Source organism: Choloepus didactylus, chromosome X (genome assembly GCF_015220235.1).
Source record: "Choloepus didactylus isolate mChoDid1 chromosome X, mChoDid1.pri, whole genome shotgun sequence".
In the NCBI taxonomy this organism is placed as follows: domain Eukaryota; kingdom Metazoa; phylum Chordata; class Mammalia; order Pilosa; family Megalonychidae; genus Choloepus; species Choloepus didactylus.
Genome location: NC_051334.1, coordinates 59683917 through 59707457, shown reverse-complemented (window position 1 = coordinate 59707457; position 23541 = coordinate 59683917). Strand labels below are relative to the sequence as shown.

At 38.6% G+C, this 23541-nt stretch overlaps 1 protein-coding gene and 1 pseudogene across 13 annotated transcripts in view; both read right to left on the bottom strand.

Annotated features, from left to right (window-relative positions):
- The window catches only part of RRAGB (Ras related GTP binding B), a 97103-nt gene that overhangs the window by 19885 nt on the left and 53677 nt on the right, over positions 1-23541 (bottom strand). The gene's annotated exons all lie outside the window — the stretch shown is intronic.
- On the bottom strand, positions 6617-8786 carry LOC119522716 (annotated as a pseudogene).

The following is a 23541-nucleotide window of genomic DNA, read 5'->3' as shown; positions in this document are numbered from 1 at the left end:
GCCAGTGAAGTTGAGCATTTTATCATATGTTTTTGAGCCATTTGTATTTCCTCTTCAGAAAAGGGTCTGTCCTTGCTTTTGCCCATTTTCAATTGGGTTGTTTGCCTTTCTGTGGCTAAGTTGTAGGATCCCTTTATATATTCGGGATATTAAACCCTTATCTTATATGTGGTTTTGAAATATTGTCTCCCATTGCATAGGCTGTCTTTTTACTTTGCTGACAAAGTCCTTTGATGTACAAAGGGGTTTGATTTTGAGGAGACCCCATTTGTCTATTTGTACTTTGGTTGCACGTGCTTTGGGTGTAAGGTCTAGGAAACCATCTCCTATCACAAGATCTTTAGGATATTGCCCTACATTTTCTTCTAAGAGTCTTATGGTCTTAGTGCTAATGTTTAGGTCTTTGATCCATTTTGAGGTAAGTTTTATATAAGGTGTGAGATAGGCACCCTCTTTCATTCTTTTGGAAATGGATATCCAGTTCTCTAAACACCATTTATTGAACAGGCTGCTCTGTCCCAGCTGCTTTGGCTTGACTGCCTTATCAAAGATCAATTGTCTGTAGATGCAAACGTATATTTCTGAACACTCAATTAGATTCCATTGGTCTGTAGAACTATCCTTATGCTGCTACCATGCTGTATTGACCACTGTAGCTTTCTAATATGTTTCAAAGTCAGGTAGTGTGAGACATCCCACTTCATTCCTCTTTCTCAAGATATTTTTGGCTATTCTGGTCACCTTGCCCTTCCAAATAAATTTGGTTATTGGTTTTTCTATTTCTGCAAAGTATGTTGTTGGGATTTTAATTGGTATTGCATTGAATCTATAAATCAGTTTAGGTAAATTGCCATCTTACTATATTTAGACTTCTAATCCATGAACATGGTATGTTTTTCCATTTTTAAGGTCCTGTTCAATTTCTTTCAGCAGTTTCTTATAGTTTTCTCTGTATAGGTGTTTTGTGGCCTTTGTTAAGTTTATTCCTAAACACTTGATTCTTTTGGTTGCTATTGTAAATGGAATTTTTTTTTTCCTGATTTCCTCCTCTTGTTGCACATTACTTGTGTATAGGAACACTACAGAATTTTGCATGTTGATCTTGTAGCCTGCCACTTTGCTGTATTCATTGACTAGTTCTGGTAGCTTTATTGTAGATTTTTCTGGATTTTCTACTACAGAATCATGTCATCTGCAGTTAAGTTTTACTTCTTCCTCTCCAATTTGGATGGCTTTTATTTCTTTTCCTTGCCTAATTTCTCTAGCTAGAACTTCCAGCACAATGTTGAATAACAATGGTGACAATGGGAATCCATATCTTGTTCCTGATCTTAGAGGGACAGCTTTCAGTCTTTCCCAATTGAGTATGTTAGTTGTGGGTTTTCCATATATTGCCTTTATCATATTCAGAAAGTTCCCTTCTATTCCTATCCTTTGAAATGTTTTCATCAAGAAAGGATGTTGAATTTTGTCAAATGCCTTTTCTGCATTGATCAAGATATTCATGTGGTTCTTCTGCTTTGATTTATTAATGTGGTGCAGTACATTAATTGATTTTCTTGTGTTAAACCTGCCTTGCCTACCTGGAATAAATCCCATCTGGTGGTGGTGTTTAATTCTTTTAATGTGCTGCTGGATTAGATTTGCAAGTATTTGTTGAGGATTTTTGCCTCTATATTCATTAAAGGGATTGGTCTATAATTTTCTTTTTTTGTAGTATCTTTGTCTGATTTTGGTATTATGGTGATGTTGGCTTCATAGAATGAGTTAGGCAGCTTTCCCTCCTCTTCAATTTTTTTTGAACAGTTTGAGCAGAATAGGTACTAATTCTTTCTTGAATCCTTGGTAGAATTCACATGTGAAGCCATCTGGTCCTGGGCTTTTCTTTTTGGGGAGGTTTTTGATGACTGACTCTATCTCTTTACTTGTGATTGGCTTGTTGAGATCATCTATTTCTTTTCAAGTCAATGTGGGTTGTTTATGCTTTTCTAGGAAGTAGTCTATTTCATCTAAGTTGTCTTTGTCTAGTTTATTAGTATATAGTTCCTCATAATAACTTCTCATTATCTCCTTCATTTCTCCAGGGTCAGTAGTTTTGTCTCCTTTCCCATTTCTGATTGTATTTATTTGCATCCACTTTTTTTTTTTGTTGTTAGCCTACCTAGGGGTCCATCAATTTATTGATTTTCTCAAAGAACCAACTTCTGGTTTTGTTGATTCTCTCTATTAAAGTTTTCCTGTTCTCAATTTCATTTATTTCTGCTCTCATCTTTGTTATTTCTTTCCTTATGTTTTACTTCGGGGTTAGTTTGCTGTTCTTTCTCTAATTCCTCCAGGTGAACAGTTAATTCCTCAATTTTTGCTTTCTCTTTTCTTTTAATACACACGTTTAGGGCAATAAATTTCCCTCTTAGCATCACCTTTGCTGTATCCAAAAAGTTTTGATATGGTGTGTTTTCATTGTCATTTGCCTTGAGGTATTTACTAATTCCTCTTGTAATTTATTCCTTTACCCATTGGTTTTCTAAGAGTGTGTTGTTTAGCATCCATATATTTGTGAATTTTATGACCTTCTGCCTGTTATTTATTTCCAATTTCATTCCATTATGCTCTGAGAAAGTGTTTTGTATAATGTCAGTATTTTTAAATTTGTTGAGACTTGCTTTGTGACTCAATATGTGGTCTATCCTAGAGAATGTTCCACAAGCACTTGAGAAAAAAGTGTATCCTGCTGTTCTAGGGTGTAGTGTTCTATAAATGCCTGTCAAGTCTATTTCAGTTATCTTACAATTCAACATCTCTGTTTCTTTACTGATCCTTTGTCTAGATGTTCTATCCACTGATGAGAGTGGTGTATTGAAGTCTCCACCTATTATTGTAGAGGTATCAACTTCTCCTTTCAGTGTTCTCAGTGTTTGCCTCATGAATTTTGGGGCACTCTGGCTTGGTGCATAAATATTTATGTTTGTTATGTTTTCTTATTGAATTGACACTTTTATTAATATATAGTGTCCTTTTTGTCTCTTTTAATTGTTTTACTTTTGAAGTCTAATTTTTCTGATATTAATATAGCTACTCCCACTTTTTTCTGGTTGCTGTTTGCATGAAATATCCTTTTCCAACCTTTCACTTTCAGCCTATTTTTGTTCTTGTGTCTAAAGTGAGTTTCTTGTAGACAGCATACAGATGGTTCCCATTTTTTAATCCATTCTGCCAGTCTATGTCTTTTAATTGGGGCATTTAATCCATTAACATTTAGTGTTATTACTGTAATAGCAGTACTTTCTTCTACCATTTTGTCTTTTGGATTTTTTTGTCACATCTTATTTTTTCCTCTCTCTCCTTTTACTCTTTCTGATAATCTTCATTTCTACTCTTCTCCAAACCTCTCTCTCCTGTCTTTTCCTATCAGCCTGTAGCACTCCCTTTCGTATTTCTTGTAGCACCATCTCTTATTCACAAACTCTCTGTGTTTGTCTGAAAATATTTTAATCTCTCCCTCATTTTTGAAGGACAGTTTTACCAGATATAGAATTCTTGGTTGGCAGTTTTCCTCTTTCAGTATCTTAAATACATCATACCACTGTCTTCTCACCTCCCTGGTTTCTGTGGAGAAATCTGTACATAGTCTTATTGACCTTACCTTGTATGTAATGGATTGCTTTTCTCTTGCTGCTTTCAGAATTCTCCCTTTTGTCTTTGACATTGGACAATCTGATCAGTAAGTGTCTTGGAATAGGTCTACTGGGATCTATTCTGTTTGGGGCATGCTGTACTTCCTGACTCTGTAATTTTCTGTCTTTCATAAGAGTTGGGAAATTTCCAGTGAAGATTTCTTCTATTATTCTTCCTGCCCCTTTTCCCCTCTCTTCTCCTTCTAGGATACCCATAACACATGTAACTGTGTGTTTCATGTTGTCACTCAGCTCCCTAAGACCCTGCTCATATTTTTCCATTCTTTTTACCATCTGTTCTTTTATGTGTGTGAATTCAAATGTCTGGTCTTCCAATTCACTGATCCTTCTTCTGCCTGTTCAAATCTACTGTTTTATACCTCCACCGTGTTTTTCATCCCCTCCTTTATGCCCTTCATTCTCATAACTTCTGCCATTTGTTTTTCCAAGTTTACAGATTCTTCTTTTTGTTCACCCAATGTCTACTTTATATCCTTCATCTCTTTTGCCATATCTTCCCTCAGCTCATTGATTTGATCTTTTAATTAAAATTTAGGAGATCTGTTTGATTATTAATTATTTGTTTCAATTCCTGTATCTCAGTTGACTGTTAGTTTGTTCCTTTGGCTGGTCCATATTTTCATATTAGTATGGCTCATTATCTTAAGCTGTCTAGGCATCTGATTTTCTTAATTAGTTTATTCTGGGGCTTGTTTTTATTCTTTTACCTGGATTTTCTTGTTGTTTGGTTTGGTTCTCTAAACTTTGGTGTTCATTTCAACTTGTTCTGGACCTCTGACTTAGGATCTATTTATTTGATCAGAAATTTTCACTTCTTATTCTTCTGTTTCTTGCCCTGCCTCTATGTACATGTTTTTTGAGAGGGTCTCCTCATATATGGTCAAACCCAGTCAGGGTTTCCCAGTCCAGAGAGGCCCAGGTCTCAGGATGAGGGTATGAGTTTCCCTGAGAATGAGACCCTCATGTGAGGCCTCTAGACTCTGCTTTTTCTATCCAGTTGCAGCTATCTGAAAAGAGCTATTTATAATAACAATTTTAAAAAGAAAGAAAGAAAAAGAAACAAAAAAGAAAAAAGAAGTCCTTTTTTAAAGCCTTTCCCCAACCTGGAAGTTTTGTCAGTGTCAGAATAGAGTACTTAAAGATGCCCTTTGGGCTATTATCTGGATAATTACTCTCCAACAGCTTTAAATCTGCCCTTGCCAGGGAGCTATTGAAATGTAAAAAATAAGGAGTCAGAGAGCAGGAAAGGACGCAGAAGTAGGGAAAAAAAACAGCCTTTTTGGAGCCATGGAATGGGTGCCTGCTTTTATGTGCCTCCCCCTTCCCAGAGCCCAGCTCTTCTCTAGCACCCCCAGCTCCAAAAGTTAATTAATTTCTTAATTCTGCAGTTGAGGCTGGGTTGAGCCCCCTTTTTACTCCCAGCAGATTTTTTTTTTTTTCCTTTCAGGGAGCCTACAGTGAGATAGTCTGTGGGGTCTGGGTGGGGAGGGCTGCCAGACCGCTGGTCAGGGGAACTTACAAATTTTGCTGCGATGTCAGCTTTCCACCCATTTCAGACTTGTGTACAATGTGTGGTCACTGGAGACCCCCAAAACACTGTTTATACAGTTCCCAGCTAATTACCAGCTTCCCTAGAGAAGAGACTAAATTCCACACCTCATTACTCCACCATCTTTCCCTGCCCCTCCAAGTTAATTTTTATATAGGGTGTAGGTAGGGGTCCTCTTTCATTCTTTTGGATATGGATATCCAGCAGTCCCTGACTCATTTGTTGAAGAGATGGTTGTGTCCCAGTTCATTGGATTTGGGGGCCTTATCAAATATCAGTCAACCTTAGATCTGGGGGTCTATTTTTGAGATGTCGATTCAATTCCATTGATCAATAGGTCTATCTTTATGCCAATACCATGCTGTTTTGACTACTGTGGCTTTATAGTAAGCTTCTAACTCAGGAACTGTAAGTCCTCCTGCTTTGTTTTTCTTTTTTAGAATGTTTGTAGCCATCTGAGGCATCTTTACCTTCCAAATCAATTTGATAACTAGCTTTTCCAAGTCTGAAAATTAGATTGTTGGAATTTTCATTTGAATTGCATTGAATCCATAGATCAGTTTGTATAGGATTGACATCTCAGTAATGCTTTGCCCTCCTATCCATGAACATGGAATATCTTTCCACCTCTTTAGTTCCCCTTTTATTTCTTTTAGCAAATTATGTAAATTTCTGTGTAGATGTCTTTTATATCCTTGGTTAAATTTATCCTAGGTACTTGATTTTTTTAGTTACTATTGAGAATGGAATCTTTTTCTTGAGTGTCTCTTCAGTTAGGTCATTTCCAGTGTATAGGAACATTACCGACTTATGTGCATTAATCTTGTAAACCACCACTTTGCTAAATTTGTTTATTAGCTCAAGTCACTGTGTTGTTGATTTCTTGGGGTTTTCCAAATATAAGATCATATCATCTGCAAATAATGACAGTTTTACTTCTTCTTTTCCAATTTGGATGCCTTTTATTTCTTTGTTTCACTGGATTGCTCTGGCTAGCACTTCTAGCACAATGTTGAATAATGGTGGTGAGAGCAGGTATCCTTATTTCATTCCTGATCTTGAGGGAAGGCTTACAGTCTCTCTCCATTGAGTACTATGCTGGCTGTGGGTTTTCATATATGCCCTTTATCATATTGAGGAAGTTTCCTGAAATTCCTACCTTTTGAAGTGTTTTTATTAAAAAAAAAAGATGCTGAATTTTGTCAAATGCTTTTTCAGCATCTTTTGAGATGATCATTTGATTTTGCCCTTTTGATTTGTTAATGTGTTGTATTACATTGATTTTTTTATATTCTGAATCAACGCTATTTTAAAAGTTTATTGAAGATTCTTTTTCTACTCAAAGCTTTGTATATAACTTTTAAAACCCTTGCAACTTAAAACATAAGTCAAAATTATGTAGTCCCTTCCCTAAAACTGAGTCATTAAAACTCTGATGAAAGTTCAGGAAAATAGTAAATCATAAGTTGAACACATTCAATTTAAGAAAAATGAGATAGGGGTTGAGGGATATGGTAGCGGTTTGGGGCAGGTGGCTTGCCCTTTTTACTATGTATACTACTGCACTAAAATTTATAACAAGCAGGACTTTATTTCTTAAAACTACCTTCTTAAGTATAATAATATAATACAGAAAATGCTACTTTAAATATGGAATGAATCAAAATACACTTGATAAAGAAATTCAGGATGCATAAGGAGAGATAACTACATCAAATTATGCCATGCACTAAAATTAATCTGACAACTATGTACACTTTCAATAACAGTTTTTCCAAGCTTATATTAAAAAGATATCATGAAACTATAATCCAATAGGAACAGGTCAACCTCTTTTTTGCAGGTGTTTCAAAAGTTGTGATGGCATAATTGTTCCACTCCATAAAGCATTCAGTCTTGAATACAATAGCCAAATAAAAGGTTTTTGTTTGTTTTAATTTGCCACAAGTCAGGAAAAAAAAAATCATTTTCAACCCTATGTTCTGATTGGGGTTTTAGGAATCAAGGTTTGCCAAAGAGAATAAGAACCTTTGTAAGGGGTAAAGCTTCAGTGATGTAGAAGCCTTTTGTATATATATACCCCACTACTTTGATAACCAGGTGATTTTGTTTTAGAAGACCTACAGACTATGCCCCCAAAATGTCAACTTTTAACAGGGCTCAGACCTAACTCACTGATTGTTTCTATCTGGGTGGTCACTTGCAATCCATGTTTTCATCTTGGTTTCAACTAAGTCTTATTTCACTGTTGTTTATTATGTTTCCCTCAGTTTGAAAGTTGTCATACAGAAGGTAATGCTCCCAGTCCTCTTTGGAAGTCTACATTAGAGAGCAACAAGTGACAAGAGACTTATCATTGACTCCATTCCCCAGGCTTCTCCAGTTTATACTCAAATCTCTAAGATCTAAGGGACAATAGGCATAAAGCAATAGGCATAAAGATTCTTCTTACCTCTATGCATGCCTACTGAGGTCATCGATGCTCACCCTTGACAGGCACATTAGATCACTAAGGTCCTCAAGGGAGTTCTCATGAGAATGAACCCAATTCTTACTTGCCTGGTCACTGGCCAGGCTCTCCAAACAATTATAAACATAACAGAATTCTTAAAACACAAAAGTGTCCTCTTTAACTCAGAAATGAGTAAGAAAACATGTACAATATATAAATGCAAAGCAATAAATTCTAATCAATGTTGCAGAAAGATTCTGTTAAGTGTAACACCAATAAGCTCAAACTAACTTTCTTAAAAACATATTTAAGATGGGCTAGCTGACAGTCCAAAAATTGCCCATTTAAGTGCTCACTTACATTCTATTTAAACATTTCTGGAGCAAGTGTGTTCATTATAATGGACAAAAAACAGATAGTATTATCTGGACCTAACTCTAAATGTGAAAAGGGGTAAACAGGCACACTCTTAACCCTTTTTCCAAAGAAATATGTTTAAACAGCTTTACCATGCAGAGCTATGGCTTCCCAGAAGGGTTGCAAATCAGCCTCCACAGATGAGCTAGTTTCCATTGAAGTAGCTTGGTTAGGGGACACTACAGTCAGTCTCGGGGGAGCTCTAGAGTTTTGAGGTGGAGGAACTTTTCCACACAGGAAGCTGATCAAATCTTCTCTATGTATAGTTCTTCTGCATTTTTTAACCCAAGCCAACACATCCTTATTGTGTCGCTGATAGCCAATCTGAATTCCAATATCAAAACTTTGCTGATGAGTATCCACGCTTTCTTTGTAGAGATTGGTGATGGCGGTGGCTGCATTTTTGGAAGGGGACCCAGAGAGAAACTCCTGGCTGCTGACACACTCAGTCTTTGTAGAGCTGGGCCATGGCAGTGGCCAAGTTCTGGAAAAGGTGCCACAGCTTCTGCTGCTTCTGCTTGGGCTGTGCGGCAGCCTCTGCCTCCTGCAGCTTGGGGGGCAGCTGCTCGTCCTGCTCATCCTCGACCAGACACTGCCACTCCCACTTGGAGAACCAGTGCTCTGGCCCATGCTCCTGGATCTTGGCTTCACCCGCCTCCTTCTGCTACTCCATCCTCCACAGCCTCCCATGGCCTTGCCGGCACTGCTGCCGCATCCTCCTCAGGCAGGGCCCCTGCGGGAGCGTCATCTTCGAGTGGTCCAGAGATGGGGCCCAGCAGCCAGCTGTGGCTCCTCACAGTGACCCCAGCCTCCTGCACCCAGAGGGCCTGCGAGCCCTGCACCATGGTCCCGTGCTGCCTGGGACGACCCCCGCCCCGGGCCTCCCCACCCCCAGGCCCTGCCGGACAGCACTGCAGCCCAATGACCACCGCCACTCGCCTTGCCTGTGGGCACTCTCCTACTGCTCCCCCATGGTGCTGCGGCCTCCCTAGGGCCACCGCTGCTGACCGCTGAGGCGTCCGCACAGCCCGGCCTGTACCGCCAAGCCCACCCTGAAGACTTTTTATGTTGAACCAGCCTTGCATGCCTGGAATGAACCCCACTTTGTCATAGTGTATGATCTTTTTGATGTGTATTTGGATTTGATTTGCAAGTATTTTGTTGAGAATATTTGCATCTATATTCATTAGGGAAATTGGCCTGTAGTTTTCCTTTCAAGTAGCATCTTTATCTGGTTTTGGTATTACAGTGATGTTGGCTTCATAAAATGAGTTAGGTAGTGTTCCATATTCTTCAAATTTCTGAAAGAGTTTAAGTATGATTGAAGTCAGTTCTTTCTGGAAAGTTTTGTAAAATTCCCCTGGGAAGCCATCTGGCCATGGGCTTTTATTTGTAGGAAGCTTTTTAATGACCGATTGGGTCTCTTTGCTTGGGACTGTTTTGTTGTGGTCTTCTGTTTCTTCTCTGATCAGTTTAGGTTGTTCATGTGTTTCTAGGAAATTATCAGTTTCCTCAAAATTATCTAGTTTGTTGGTTTACAGTTTTTCATAGTACCTGTGCATGTTTTTTAAAATTTCTTCAGCAATGTCCCTCCTCTCATTTATTATTTTGTTTACTTGGGTCTTCTCACTTTTTGACTTTGGCATTCTAGCTAAGGGTTTGTCAATCTTGTTGATCTCGAACCAAGTTTTGGTTTTATTTCTTGTCTCTATTGCTTTTTTCTTCTCCATATCATTTATTTCTGCTGTAATACTTGCTTTTTCTTTTCTTATACCTGCTTTAGGATTAGTTTGCTGATCACTCTCTAGCTTCTTCAGTTGTTCCATTAGTTCTCTGAATTTAGGTATTTCTTCAATTATAATGTATGCATTTAGAGCTATAAATTTCACCCTCAGTACTGCATTCACTGCATCCCATATATTTTGATATGTTGTGTTGTTTTCATTCTTCTCTATATATTTAGCAATTTCTCTTGCAATTTCTGCTTTGACCCACTGAATGTTTAGAAGTGTATTGTTTAAACTGTAGATATTTGTGAATGTTCTAGACCTTTGATGGTTATTGAGCTCTAGTTGCATTCCAATGTGGTCAGAGAATGTGCTTTGAATAATTTCTATCTTTTTAAATTTATTGAGGCTTGTTTTCTGCCCAAGCATATGATCTATCCTGAGGAAAGTTCCATGAGCACTAGAGAAGAATGCATATCCTGGTAATTTGGGATGTAATGCTCTATATATGTCTGTTAAGTCTAATTCATTTATCACATAGTTTAGGTTCTCAATTTCCTTATTGGTCCACTGGTTGTTTTATCTATAGAAGAGAGTGGTGTATTGAAGTCTCCCACAATTATTGCGGAAACATCTATTGCTTCCTACAGTTTTGGCAATGTTTGTCTCGTGTACTTTGGAGCACAATGATTTGGTGAATAAACATTCATGATTGTTATTTTTTCTTGATGAATTGTCCCTTTTATTAGTATATAGTGTCCTTTGTCTGTTATGCATCCTTACATTCAAAGTCTATTTTATCTGAAATTAGTATTGTTATCCCTGCTTTCTTTTGTCTGTAGCTTACATGGAATATTTTTTTCCATCCTTTCACTTTCAATTTCTTTGTGTCTCCGGGTCTAAGATGGGTCTCTTGCAAGCAACATATTTATGGTTCACAATTTTCAATCCATTCTGCCAATCTATATCTTTTAATTGGAGAGTTTAATCCATTCACACTCAATGTTATTAATGAGAAGGCAGTTCTTGAATCAGCCATCTTATCCTTTGGTTTTTATTTGCCAGATGTATTTTCTCCCCTATTGTTCCTTTAAGGTACCTTTACTAAAGCTCTTCAGTTCTGAGCCCTTCTCTCAACTTCTCTCTCCTTTCTTTTTTCTCAGCTGGTACAGCTCCCTTTAGTATTTCTTGTAGGGCTGGTCTCTTGTTAACAAATTCTCTCACATTTATTTATCAGTGAGAATTTTAAGCTCTCCCTCAATTCTGAATGAGAGCTTTGCTGGGTAAAGAATTTTTGGCTGACAATTTTTCTCTTTCAGAATTTTAAATATGTCATACCATTGCCTTCTTGCCTCCATGGTACCCACTGAGTAGTCAGTACTTAGTCTTATGTTGTTTCCCTTGTATGTGGTTAATTCATTCTCTATTGCTGCTTTCAGAACTTTCTCCTTTTCTTCAGCATTAGACAATCTTATCAGAATATGTCTTGGAGTGCATTTCTTTGGATTTATTACATTTGGAGTTCATTGGGCATCTTTGATTTGCATGTTTATGTCATTTGGAAGGGTTGGTAAGCTTTCCCCAACAATTTCTTCAAATACTTTTCCTAGCCCTTTACTCTTCTCTTCCCCTTCTGGAACACCAATGATTCTTTTATTTGTGTACTTCATGTTGTACATCATTTCCTTGAGATACATTTCAAAGTTTTTGATTTTTTTTCACCATTCATTCTTTTGTGCTTTCACTTTCTGACACTTCTTTGCATTCACTTATTCTTTCCTCTCTTTCTTTAAATCTGGTGTTATGTGACTCAAGAAACTTTTTAATTTGATCAACAGTATCTTGTATTTCCATAAAACCTGCTATTTTTTTTAATTTACTCTTACAAATTCTTCTTTATGCTCTTCTAGGGTCTTTTTCATTTCATTTATATCCTGAGCCATGATATTGATGTTTGTGTGTACTTCTTTGTTTAATTGCTCCAAGTTTTGTGTCTCCTCTGGCTTTTTAATTTGGAGATTTTAGTTACCCTATCTTCTGGTTTCTTCACATGCTTTATAATTCTTTTGTTGTTTTTGCTTACCTTGATAGGGTTCTATTAGGATATGCAGGCTTATTTGAACATTTATATATAATTTTACAGAGCTACAGCTTGATGGAGTGCACTTTCCCTGACCTACCAACAGATGGTGCTCCTGAGCCACCTCTTTCCTTCAAGCCTGTTCTCCCCAACTTCATGTATGCCCTGAGAGGAGAGCCAAATGATGTGGAGATACAATCAGTGCACCAATTTTCCTGGTGCACTGGGGACCACCAGCCCTGTGGGTGGGGGGCATGCCCTGTGCAGTTTGGCATGGAGTCTGCTCCAGGACACAGTGGTCCTGGCCATTCCTGGGGCTGTGGGTAGAGTACTCTGGGGCTGCAGAGCTGCACATCTCACCTTCCTGCTCAATTGCCCCACAGTTCCTCTCTGCCAGGTGCCCACAAGTCTCTAGGATTGGAGGAGGTCTCCTGGCACTTCCATGGGACACCCTGCCTCTAGGCTGTGCACACTCTGGGCTTCCATGGAGGAACAGTGTATATTTGTGTGTATATACACACACACACATAAACACACATGCATAAATGGAAATATTGATCTCACTTAAAATTATTATAAGAAAGCACCCTAGCCATTTTTATTTCAAAATTTCCAAATCTGAATCTTCAAAGAAATAAAGAGCATAATTTCCATATCTAAGCTTAAAATTCCACAAAACATTAAGATATATTTGGGGATATTTACATGTGCATTTGGAAAAAACAAGAGGAGTACACAAAATAAGAAATGATTAAAAAACACATAAGGATACTCCAACACCAAAGCCAGATAAAGATACTACAAGAAAAGGAAATTACAGACCAACCTCTTTAAAGAATATAGATGCAAAAATCCTTAACAAAGCACTTGTAAATCAAAACCCGCAGCACATTAAAAGAATTATACACCATGACCAAGTGGGTTTTTTCCAGGTATGCAAGAGTGGTTCAACACAAGATAATCAATTAATGTAATAGACCACATCAATAAACCAAAGGGGAAAAAACCACATGATCATCTCAATTGATGCAGAAAATGCATTTGACAACATTCAACATCCTTTCTTGACAAAAACACTTCAAAAGATAGGAATAGGAGGAAACTTCATCAACATGATAAAAGGCAAATATGAAAAACCCACAGCTAACATCATATTTAATGGGGAAAGGCTGAAAGCTTTCCCTCTAAGTTCGGGAACAAAACAAGGATGCCTCCTGTCACCATTGTTATTCAACATTGTGCTGGAAACTCCAGCTAGAGCAATTAGGAAAGAAAAATAAATAAAAGGCATCTAAATTGGCAAGGAAGAAGTAAAACTTTCACTGTTTGTAGATGACATGATCCTATATGTAGAAAATCCTGAAAAATCTACAGCAAAGTTACTACAGCTAATAAGTAAGTACAGCAAAGTGGCAGGATACAAAATCAAACTGCAAAAATCAGTAGTGTTTCCAGACAATAGTAAGGAGCAATCTGAGGAGGCAATTAAAAAGTCCATTCACAATAGCAACCAAAAGAATCAAATATTTAAGAATATATTTAATCAAGGACATAAAAGACCTATATACAGAAAACTACAAAACATTGCTAAAAGAAATCAAGGAAGGCCTAAATAAATGGAAGGACATACTGTATTCACGGACTGGAAGGCTAAATATAGTTAAGATGTCAATTCTACCCAATTGATTTAAAGATTCAATGCAATACCAATCAAAATCCCAATAACTTACTTTGCAGAAATATAAAAACCAATAATACAATTTATTTGGAAGGGCAGGGTGCTCCAAATAGCTAAAAGTATCTTGAGAAAGAAAAATGAAGTGGGAGGTCTCACCCTACTTGACTTTAAAACATTAGAAAGCTACAGTGGTCAAAACAGCATGATACTGGCATAAAGATAGATATACTGACCAATGGAATTGAATTGAGAGTTCAGAAATAGACCTTCTCATCTATGGACAATTGATCTTTTTTTTCAGCCACAAATAATAGTTCACTTTTGTGTAATCTCCAATGACAAGTACATTTTTCATCAATCCATACTTTTTTATTCCCTATATCTTTTTTAAAAAATCATTTTATTGAGATATATTCACATAAACTACAATCATCCACAGTGTACAATCAGTTGCTCACAGTACCATCATATAGATGTGCATTCATCACCAAATCAATTTTTGAATTTTGTCATTACTCCAAAAAATAATAAAAACAAGAATTTAAATAAAAGTAAAGAACACCCAAAACTTCCCATCCCCCATCCCCCTATTATTCATTTAATTTTTGTTCCCAGTTTTATACTCATCTTGGACAACTGATCTTTGATAAGGCAGTCAAGTCATCTCAACTGGGACAGAGCAGCCTCTTCAACAAATGATGCTTGGAGAACTGAACATCCATATGCAAAAGAATGAAAGTGGACCCCTGTGCTGGTTTGACTGTATTATGTCCCCCAAGATGCCATTATCTTTGATGTAATCTTGTGTGGGCCAACGTATCAGTATTGATTAGACTGTAGTTCTTTGAGTGTTTCCATGGAGATGCAACCCACCCAACTGTGGGTGATGACTCTGATTGGATAGTTTCCATGGATATGTGACCCCACCCCTTCAGGGTGGGTCTGAATTAGTTCACTAGAGCACTATATAAACTCAGACAGAAGGAGCAAGCTTGCTACAGCCAAGAGGGACACTTTTAAGAATGCCCAGGAGCTGAGAGAGGAGCTTCAGATGAGAGACAGTTTGAAGATGGCTGTTGAAAGCAGACTCTTGCTCCGGAGAAGCTAAGAGAGGACAAATGCCCCAAGAGCAAATGAGAGTGACATTTTTGAGGAACTGCAGCCTAGAGAGGAATGTCCTGGGAGAAAACTATTTTGAAACCAGAATTTTGGAGCAGACACCAGCCACATGCCTTCCCAGCTAACAGAGGTTTTCTGGACACCATTGGCCATCCTCCAGTGAAGGTACCCTTTGTTGATGGACACTTTATGGCCTTAAGACTGTAACTGTGTAACTAAATAAACCCCCTTTATAAAAGCTGATCCATTTCTGGTGTTTCGCATCCTGGCAGCATTACCAAACTAGAACAACCCCTATCTTGCACTTATACAAAAATTAACTCAAAATGGATCAAAGACCTAAACGTTAGAGCTAAGACCATGAAATTTTTAGAGGAAAATGTAGGGAAGTATCTTAAATACCTTGTTGTAAGAGATGGTTTCCTAGACCTTACACTCAAATTACAAACAATGAAAGAAGAAACAGATAAATGAGATCTCCTAAAAATTGAAAACTTTGCACATCAAAGTACTTTCTCAGGAAAGTAAAAAGGCAGCCTATACAATGGGAGACAATATTCTGAAAACACATGAGATATGGATTTAATATCCAGAATGTATAAAGAGATTGTAGAATTCAACAAAAAGACAAAAAAAATTAAAAAATGGGTAAAAAACATGAATAGTTTTCCAAAGAGAAATACAAATGGCTTAAAAACGTGAAAAATGCTCAACTTCACTAGGTATTAGGGAAATGCAAATCAAAGCCTCAGTTAGATGCCATCTCACATCTACTAGAATGGCCATTATTAAAAAAAAAAAAACAGAAAACTACAAGTGTTGGAGAGGATGTGGAGAAGTAGGTACACTTATTCATTGTTGGGAATGTAGAACGGTGCAACCACTCTGGAAGGTAGCTTGGTATTTCCTCAGGAAGCTAAGTATAGAATTGCCATCTGATCCAGTAATCCCATTACTAGGTATATACTCAGAGGAACTGAAGGCAAGGACATGAAAGGACATCTGTATACTGATTCCCAAGTGATGGAAACAACCCAAATGTCCATCAGTGGATGAGTGGATAAACAAATTGTGGTATATACATATGATGGAATATTATGTAGCTGTAAGATGGAATAAAGTCATGTGTGCAACAATATAGATGAAACTTGAAGACATTATGTTGAGTGAAATTAGCCAGAAACAAAGGACAAATACTGTATGGTCTCACTAATATGAACTAACTGTAATGAGCAAACTGTGAGAGCTAAAGTTAAGAACACAGGTTATCAGGAGATAGAAAGAGGGTAGAGATTGGGCATTTGATGCTGAAGGATACAGAATGTTCAACAGGGTTGACTGTAAAGATTCAGAAATGTATAGCACAATACTATCTCATGATAGCACAATATTGTAAGAATAATGAACAAAGCTGAGTGTAAGGGTGCAAGAGGGAGGCTAGGGTCATGTATGACACCAGAAGGTAAGATAGAGGATAAAAACTGGGACTGTATAACTTAGCAAAACCTAGAGTGGACAATGATGGTGAATAAATGTACAAATATAAGAAAGTTTTTACATGAAGGTGAATAAGTGAATGCCACCATTGCAAGGTGCTAAAAATGGGATGGTATATGGAAATAATTCAATCAATGCAAACTATGGTCTATAGTTAACAGTAACATTGTAATATTCTTCCATTAACGGTAACAACGGTAATATACCAAATCTACATGTCGATAAGAAGGGAATATATGGAATTCTTGTTGCTGTTTCTCCTTTTTATTTTTTTATTCTTTATTTTTTTTCCTCTTCTTTCTTTGTGGAAGAAATGGAAATGTTCTCATATGGATTATGGTGGTGAATACATAACTTGGTGATTCTACTGGGAGCTATTGATCACTTAGCATGGATTGTATGGTGTGTGAATAAAACTGTTTTAAAAAGAAACAGAAAGATACAAGTGCTGAAGAAGATGTGGAGAGAGAGATTTACCTACTCACTGTTGGTAGGGAAGTAGAATGGTTCAGCCCCACTGGTGGGAAGTGTGGTAGCTCCATAGGAGGCTAAGTATAAGCCTACTTATAATTATGCCTAAGAGTCACCCCCAGAGAACCTCTTTGGTTGCTGAGATGTGGCCTCTCTCTTTCAGCCAACACTGCAAATAAACTCACTCCCCTCCTCCTATGTGGAACATGACTCTCAGTGGTGTTAAGTATCCCTGGCAACACAGGCCATGACTCCCAGGGATGAGCCTGGTCCTGGCATTGTGTGATTGAGAATGCCTTCTTGACCAAGAGGGGGAAAAGAAATGGAACAAAATAAAGTATTTCAGTGGCTAAGAGATTTCAAATAGAATTGAGAGGTCATTCTGGAAGTTATTCTTATGCATCATATATTCTTTTTTAGTTTCTAGTGTATTAGAATAGCTAGAAGGAAATACCTGAAACTGTTGAACTATAATCCAGTAGACTAGATTCTTAATGACTGTATAACTATTTAGCTTTTATCATGTGACCATGAAAACCTTGTGACTGACACTCCCTTTATCCAGTGTATGGGCAGATGAATAATAAAATAAAGAAAAAATTTTAAATAGATAATAGGGGTGATAAGGGGTATGGGATGTTTTGGATATTCTTTTTTCTTTTTTTCTTCTTTTGGAGTAATGAAAATGTTCCAAAATTGTGGTGATAAAAGCACAACTATATGATGATACTGTGAGCCACTGATTGTATACTTTGGATGGATTTTATGGTGTGTGAATATAGCTCAATAAAATTGCATTTAAAAAATCATAAGGAGCTTATTTGCTGGAATGCTTTAGATTTTTCTATTACAATTTTGGTCAGCGAATGCAGTGACTTTTTCCTTAAACATTTATTTCATAATAATTTCAAACTGACAAGATAGCTGCAAAAATAACACAAAACTCACACAGATAACTCCAACATACCCCCACCCAGATACACAGATTTTGCCACATTTGCTGTATTGTTTTATCTATCTATCCATCTATCAATCCATCTATCTGTCTATTTAGGGAACAAAATGAATTTAAAGGAAACAACATAGAACAAAACAATAAAAAAGGTAATAACAAGCCCTCACAAACTGAAGACACAAGTTACACACAGGATTTTCTGCTAAATTAAAAAATAATATGAGAGAGAGAGAGAGAGAGAGAGAGAGAGAGAGAGAGAGAGAGAGAGAGAGAGAGAAACTAGACATTCAAAAGTAATTTTATGAGTCATATATGGAACCTTATCAAATGGTTTTTGAAAGCCTGTAAGCTAACCTAGAAATGCCAAAATGACATACCCAAACAGTGGATAACTGGAGGCAATTCTGTACATAGTTATCAGAAAAAGATACTCCTTAACATGGCTACTACCAAAGAATCCTTTAGTTAAGTAAAGGGTACCCTTAGATTCCTAGTCTCCAATCTAAAGAGGAACTGTATATCTCTGCATCAACAGAATATTATAAAAGTGCTTTCCTCAGCTTTGACCTTGGAAACAGAGGATCTTACCTCTCAGCTTAGACCTTAGGATATAACTCTCTTATTTTATATTGAGCAATCTGAGGCTAAACTATATTTGTGACTTGCCAATCCTGGAGTCTCAGCTAACTAGGAGTGTGCTCATTCTACTGTGTCTTCTGTGGCTTAAACTTAAGTGTGCTAACCCCCAAGCTAGAAAATAGGGAAATAAACCATATGGAGTGCAATTATGAGGGACCTGGCATAGTGGTTGATATATAGTGTGGTTGGCACTGAAACTAATGCATATCAGTTTCCTAAGTCAACCTAATAAGAAGAGCAATGTTTCTTCTTCTTAATCCTTGGGGGCCTTCTAGCCTTGAGAGAATCTCCCTGCTCTGAAGGACAGTAAAATAGGGACAGCAAATATATTTTTAAATAAATAAATAGATAAATGCTTTTGGATCTTTACCTGATTCCAAAAATTATTTGAGAAATGAATCTTGTCTTTCATTTACCACAGAAAATTTGAGTATTTTTAAAAACAAATGACATAAGGAGTGACATCATCAACAGGGTGACATGAGACATCTCTGGAAAAGTCTCCCCTTGGAATCAGCTAATAAAAGCACAAATTACACTTGCTTGGAACTGTAGAGGATGTTAGAGACTGAGGCAGGACTCCACAAATGCTGAATCAAAGGGACAGAAAAGTAATCTCCAAGACAAGGTAGGAGATATTCTTCCTGGACACATCAGTCTAGACCTATACCTGTCACTCGGCCCCACAAAGCTTTGGAGTTGCACAGAGGCAGCATGGCCCAGGTCCCTCCTGCCACAAATGCAGACTATAAAGCCACTCACAGCAGTGAGTTATGACACCACACATATCCAGGCACAGAGACACAAGTCTGCAGGAACCAGGGTGGAACATAAGCTGTTGAGGGGTGCTGCACACAAAAGTATCACCAGTGGGGAATAAGAGAGAAAGAGCCATGGCAAAATTGTTGGCAACAGGTGTGCACACTCAATCCAGTTTCTGTTGGCTCAACCACCTGAATGCAAAAGAGACTTCTCCAGACTGAATTCATCCGAGTCCCCGGGGAAAGATACCCTAATGGGGAAGAAACCAGAGGCAAAAAGCCTCACAGAAAAAAAGGGGTAGGGGACTGAACTGCTGTAAGACAAGATGGGTCCCAGAATTGAAAAGTGTTAAGAAAAGGGGGTATTGAGTGAGGGAGAGAATTTGAACACATCTTAGGAACTGAGGAGAAAATCTGAACAAAAACAAGAAGAACAGATCAACATTCCAGAAGAAGGAACAGAGGAGAATAAGCTTTCTCCTGGTGGCAAAATGAATGCCCAAAAAGTGCAATCTTAAAAATTGTACTACATATGCAAGACAAGAATCAGATGAAAAAGAACAGAAAATCTGAAGAGTTAAACACAGGATACTCTAAAGATCCAGAATAAGTTGGACCAAGTATGAAAGAAGAGCCTTAACACAAAGCCAATAAACAATAAAACCTTAGACAAGATGGAGAAACTGATCTTCAGAGTTAACACAACAAAATAACCATATGCACAGAGATCAGCAAAAAATCACAAGACATACTAAGAAACAGGTATATACAGCTCAGTCAAGGGAACAATTAAAGCTTCAGAGAAAATGCAGAATTTGGAACAAATAATCAAAGATGCTTGAGCAAATCTCCTAAGTAAATTCAAGAAGATGAAGGAAAACACAGGTATAGAGCTAAAGGATATTAAGAGGGCAATGTGCGAGCATAAAGAAGAATTTGAAAGTTTAAAAAGAAACATAACAGTAATTATGGGGATGAAAGGCACAATAATGGAGATTAAAATAATACTAGAAGCATGCAACAGCAGACTTCAACAGGCAGAAGAAAGAATCAGCAAATTAGAATTCAGGACAATCAAAATCATAGTTAGAAGAACAGATAAAACAACAGAAAAATTAAACAGTGTCTCAGGGATTTGAGTGACAGCACAAAGCACACATACATGTCATGGGTGTTCCATAAGGAGAAGAGAAGGAAAAGGGGGCAGAAAGAATATTTGAGGAAATAATGGCCAAAAATTTCCCAATTCTTATGAAAGACATAAATATACATGTCCAAGAAGTACAAACAGAATAAATCCAGTCTGAGACACATACTAATCAGAATGCCAAATGCCAAAGAAAGAGAATTCTGAAGGCAGCAAGAGAAAACTGATCCATCACATATGAGGGATCCTCTACAAGACTAAGTTCTGATTTCTCATTAGAAACCATGGAGGTGAGAAGGCAGTGATATATTTAAGGTATTGAAAGAGAAAATCTGCCAAAGTTTTTTATCCAGCAAAACTCTCCTTCAAAAGTGAGGGAAAGGGGTAACCTCATCTATATGGTGACATAAGACATCATCGGAAATAACCTCCCCAGAGATTTAGCAAATAAAGACACATCCTATTTGCTTAGAATCTGGAGGATGGGAGAGACTACAGAAGGACATCCCAAATGCTGAATCAAAGAAGCAGAAAAAACTCAGGTAGGAGAATTCTGTCTTGGACTGCCAGTCAGTCCCATTCACCTCCAGCTCATTGATCCCATGCAGCTTAGGAGTCACACAGAGGCAGCACAGACTGGTCCCTCCCACTACAGACAAAAACTATAGAATGTCTCACAGCAGCAAGTTAGAACATCAGGCATATCCAGGCACAGGGACCTAAGCCCGCAGAGACCCAGTGTGGAACACAAGGAGTGCTGCACACAAAAGGGCCCCAGGGGCAGAAAGAGAGGGATAGAGATAGGGAGAGGGAGAGGGAGAGGGAGAGGGAGAAGGAAAGGGAGAGGGAGAGGGAGAGGGAAAGAAAGACTGGGAGAGAAAGGCTTGCAAGAATTGTGCCTTCACTCAATCCAGTCTCTGTTGGCTGCACTACCTAAAGGAAAAACAGACTTTTCTGAAGTGATACACCTTTCTGGATTGACCCTATCTGGCTCCCCAGGGTGGGCAACCCAGTGAGGAAGAAATTGGAGGCAGAAAAGCATCACAGAAAAAAAGAGGTAGGGGTGTGTGCCAGTTTGGATGTATTGTGTCCCCCAAAATGCCATTATTTTTGATGTGATCTTGTAGGGGCAGACATGTTAGCATTGATTAGGTTGGAACCTACTGGTTCAGTGTTTCCATGGAGATGTGACTCAATCAACTGTGGGCAAGACTTTTCATTGGATTATTTCCATGAAGGTGTTGCCCCACCCATTCAGGGTGGGTGTTTATTGGATCACAGCAGTACTCCTTTAAAAAGAGCCAGACAGGCTCAGATGCAGAGCAACTGAGAGTGACATCTTGAAGAGGAGCTGCAGCTAAGAGAGGACAAAATGCCCCAAGAACAACATTTTGGAGAATGCCATTTTGGAATGCAACCTGGGATCAGTAGACACCAGCCATGTGCCCTCCCAGCTAACAGGTTTTCCAGACACCATTGGCCATCTTCCAGTGAAGGCACCCGATTGCTGATGTCTTACGTTGTTTACAGCCTTAAGACTGTAACTGTGTAACCAAATAAATCCCCTTTATAAAAGCCAATCCATTTCTGGTGTTTTGCAAAATGGCAGCATTAGAAAACTGGAACAGGGTGTTAAACTGAACTGCTACAAGATAGGATAGGTCCCAGTACTGAAAAAGTGTAAGGAAAACAGCGCACTGAGTGGGGGAGAGAATTTGAAATCTTAGAAGCTGGGGAGAAAAGTCTGCACAAAAACAAACAAAACAGATCAAAATTCTTGGAGAAAGAGTAGAGGAAGGAAACATTCTCTTGGATGTGAAACAATTGCACAAAAAGTGACAAATAAAAATTGCACTGTATATCCAGGACAGGAATCAGAAGAAGAGAACTGAAAAATTCTGAACACTTACAGGTGACTCTAAAGCTCTAGAATAAGTTGGACCAAGCATCAAAGAACCTTAACACAAAACCAATCAACTATAAAACCCTAGACAAGGGGGAGAAATGGACTTTCAGAGTTAACTCATCAAGATAATCATATGCCTAGTTATCAGCAAAAACTTACAACCATACTAAGAAATAAAATATGGCTCAGTCAAGGGAACAAATTAAAATTTCAGAGGCAATTCAGAAGTTCAAACAACTAATCAGGTGGCAGAAAGATGGTGGATTAGAAGAGTCAGGGCAAAAAACATCTCTGTGAAAAACACTAGATAAAAGACAGAAAGTGTTCCAGAAAACCAGTTCCAGCACTGCACCAACTGGACAGGGTCTGCTAAATCCATAGGGACTGTGCACTTGGTGAAACCGAGAGTCTGCATTCAGAAACAGGTGAGGCTGCTAGGGAGCCAGCAGCCACACTGCAGGCAGGAGAAACCAGGGGTTGGCACTTGGAAAGGCACTAGTTTAAAAATCCCAAAAGTGGATGTGGATCTGGCAGAGAGAGCCACACAGTCGAACATGGGGGGACTGCCTTCCCCACCCCAGGCACCCGCCCCGGTATCTGGCATGTATGGTAGCCTTTCGCACACCCACAGCTAATTGTCCTGGAGCTAGGAAGGTGGAGAACCACGAAGAGGAGGAAATTACCACACCCCATACAGCCATCTTTTCAGCAGGCTGGGAATGACCCTGCATGGCACTGTGGCCCAGAGCTATGCCGGGCAGTCAAGTGCAGCGGGAAGTGCTGTCCAAATCCTGGGCACCCCCTCAGTATCTGGTGTGGATAATAGCCTTTCACACACACACAGCTAATTGTCCTGGAGCTAGGAAGGTGGTGGTCTGCTGAAGGGGGAATTTACCATGCCCTGTACAGCCAACCTCTCAGCAGACTGGGAACACCCCTGTGAGGCACAGCTGCCCAGGGCTACCCATGGAAACTGCACCCACCTGTGATGTGTCTCTTCCCCTCGCAGAGGCCCTTGGAGGCAGGACCCACATGGAAGTCCCAGGAGCCCTACAGCGATACCAGGGACTTATGGGTTCATGGCAGAGACAGACTGTGGGGAGACTGGGCCAAAGGTTTGAACTCCTGTGACAGATTTAAGCCTCCAGGAACACCTGGGATATTTGATTCTTAAAGCCGCCCTACCTCCCTAACTGCTACACACCCCCCACACTCAGGGCTGGCAGCAACAACTACACACGGAAATTTGATGCACTGATTGGACCCCCACAAGATTCGGATCCCCACTCACCACATAGACAAAGTTGGGGACAACTGGCTTGAGGGTAATAGGCAGCTCGCAGGTGCCATCTGCTGGTAACTCAGAGAAAGTGCACACACCAAGCTGTAGTTCTGACAAAATAGAAATAATTGTTTAAATAAAGCTGCATATCCTAAAAGAACCCTAG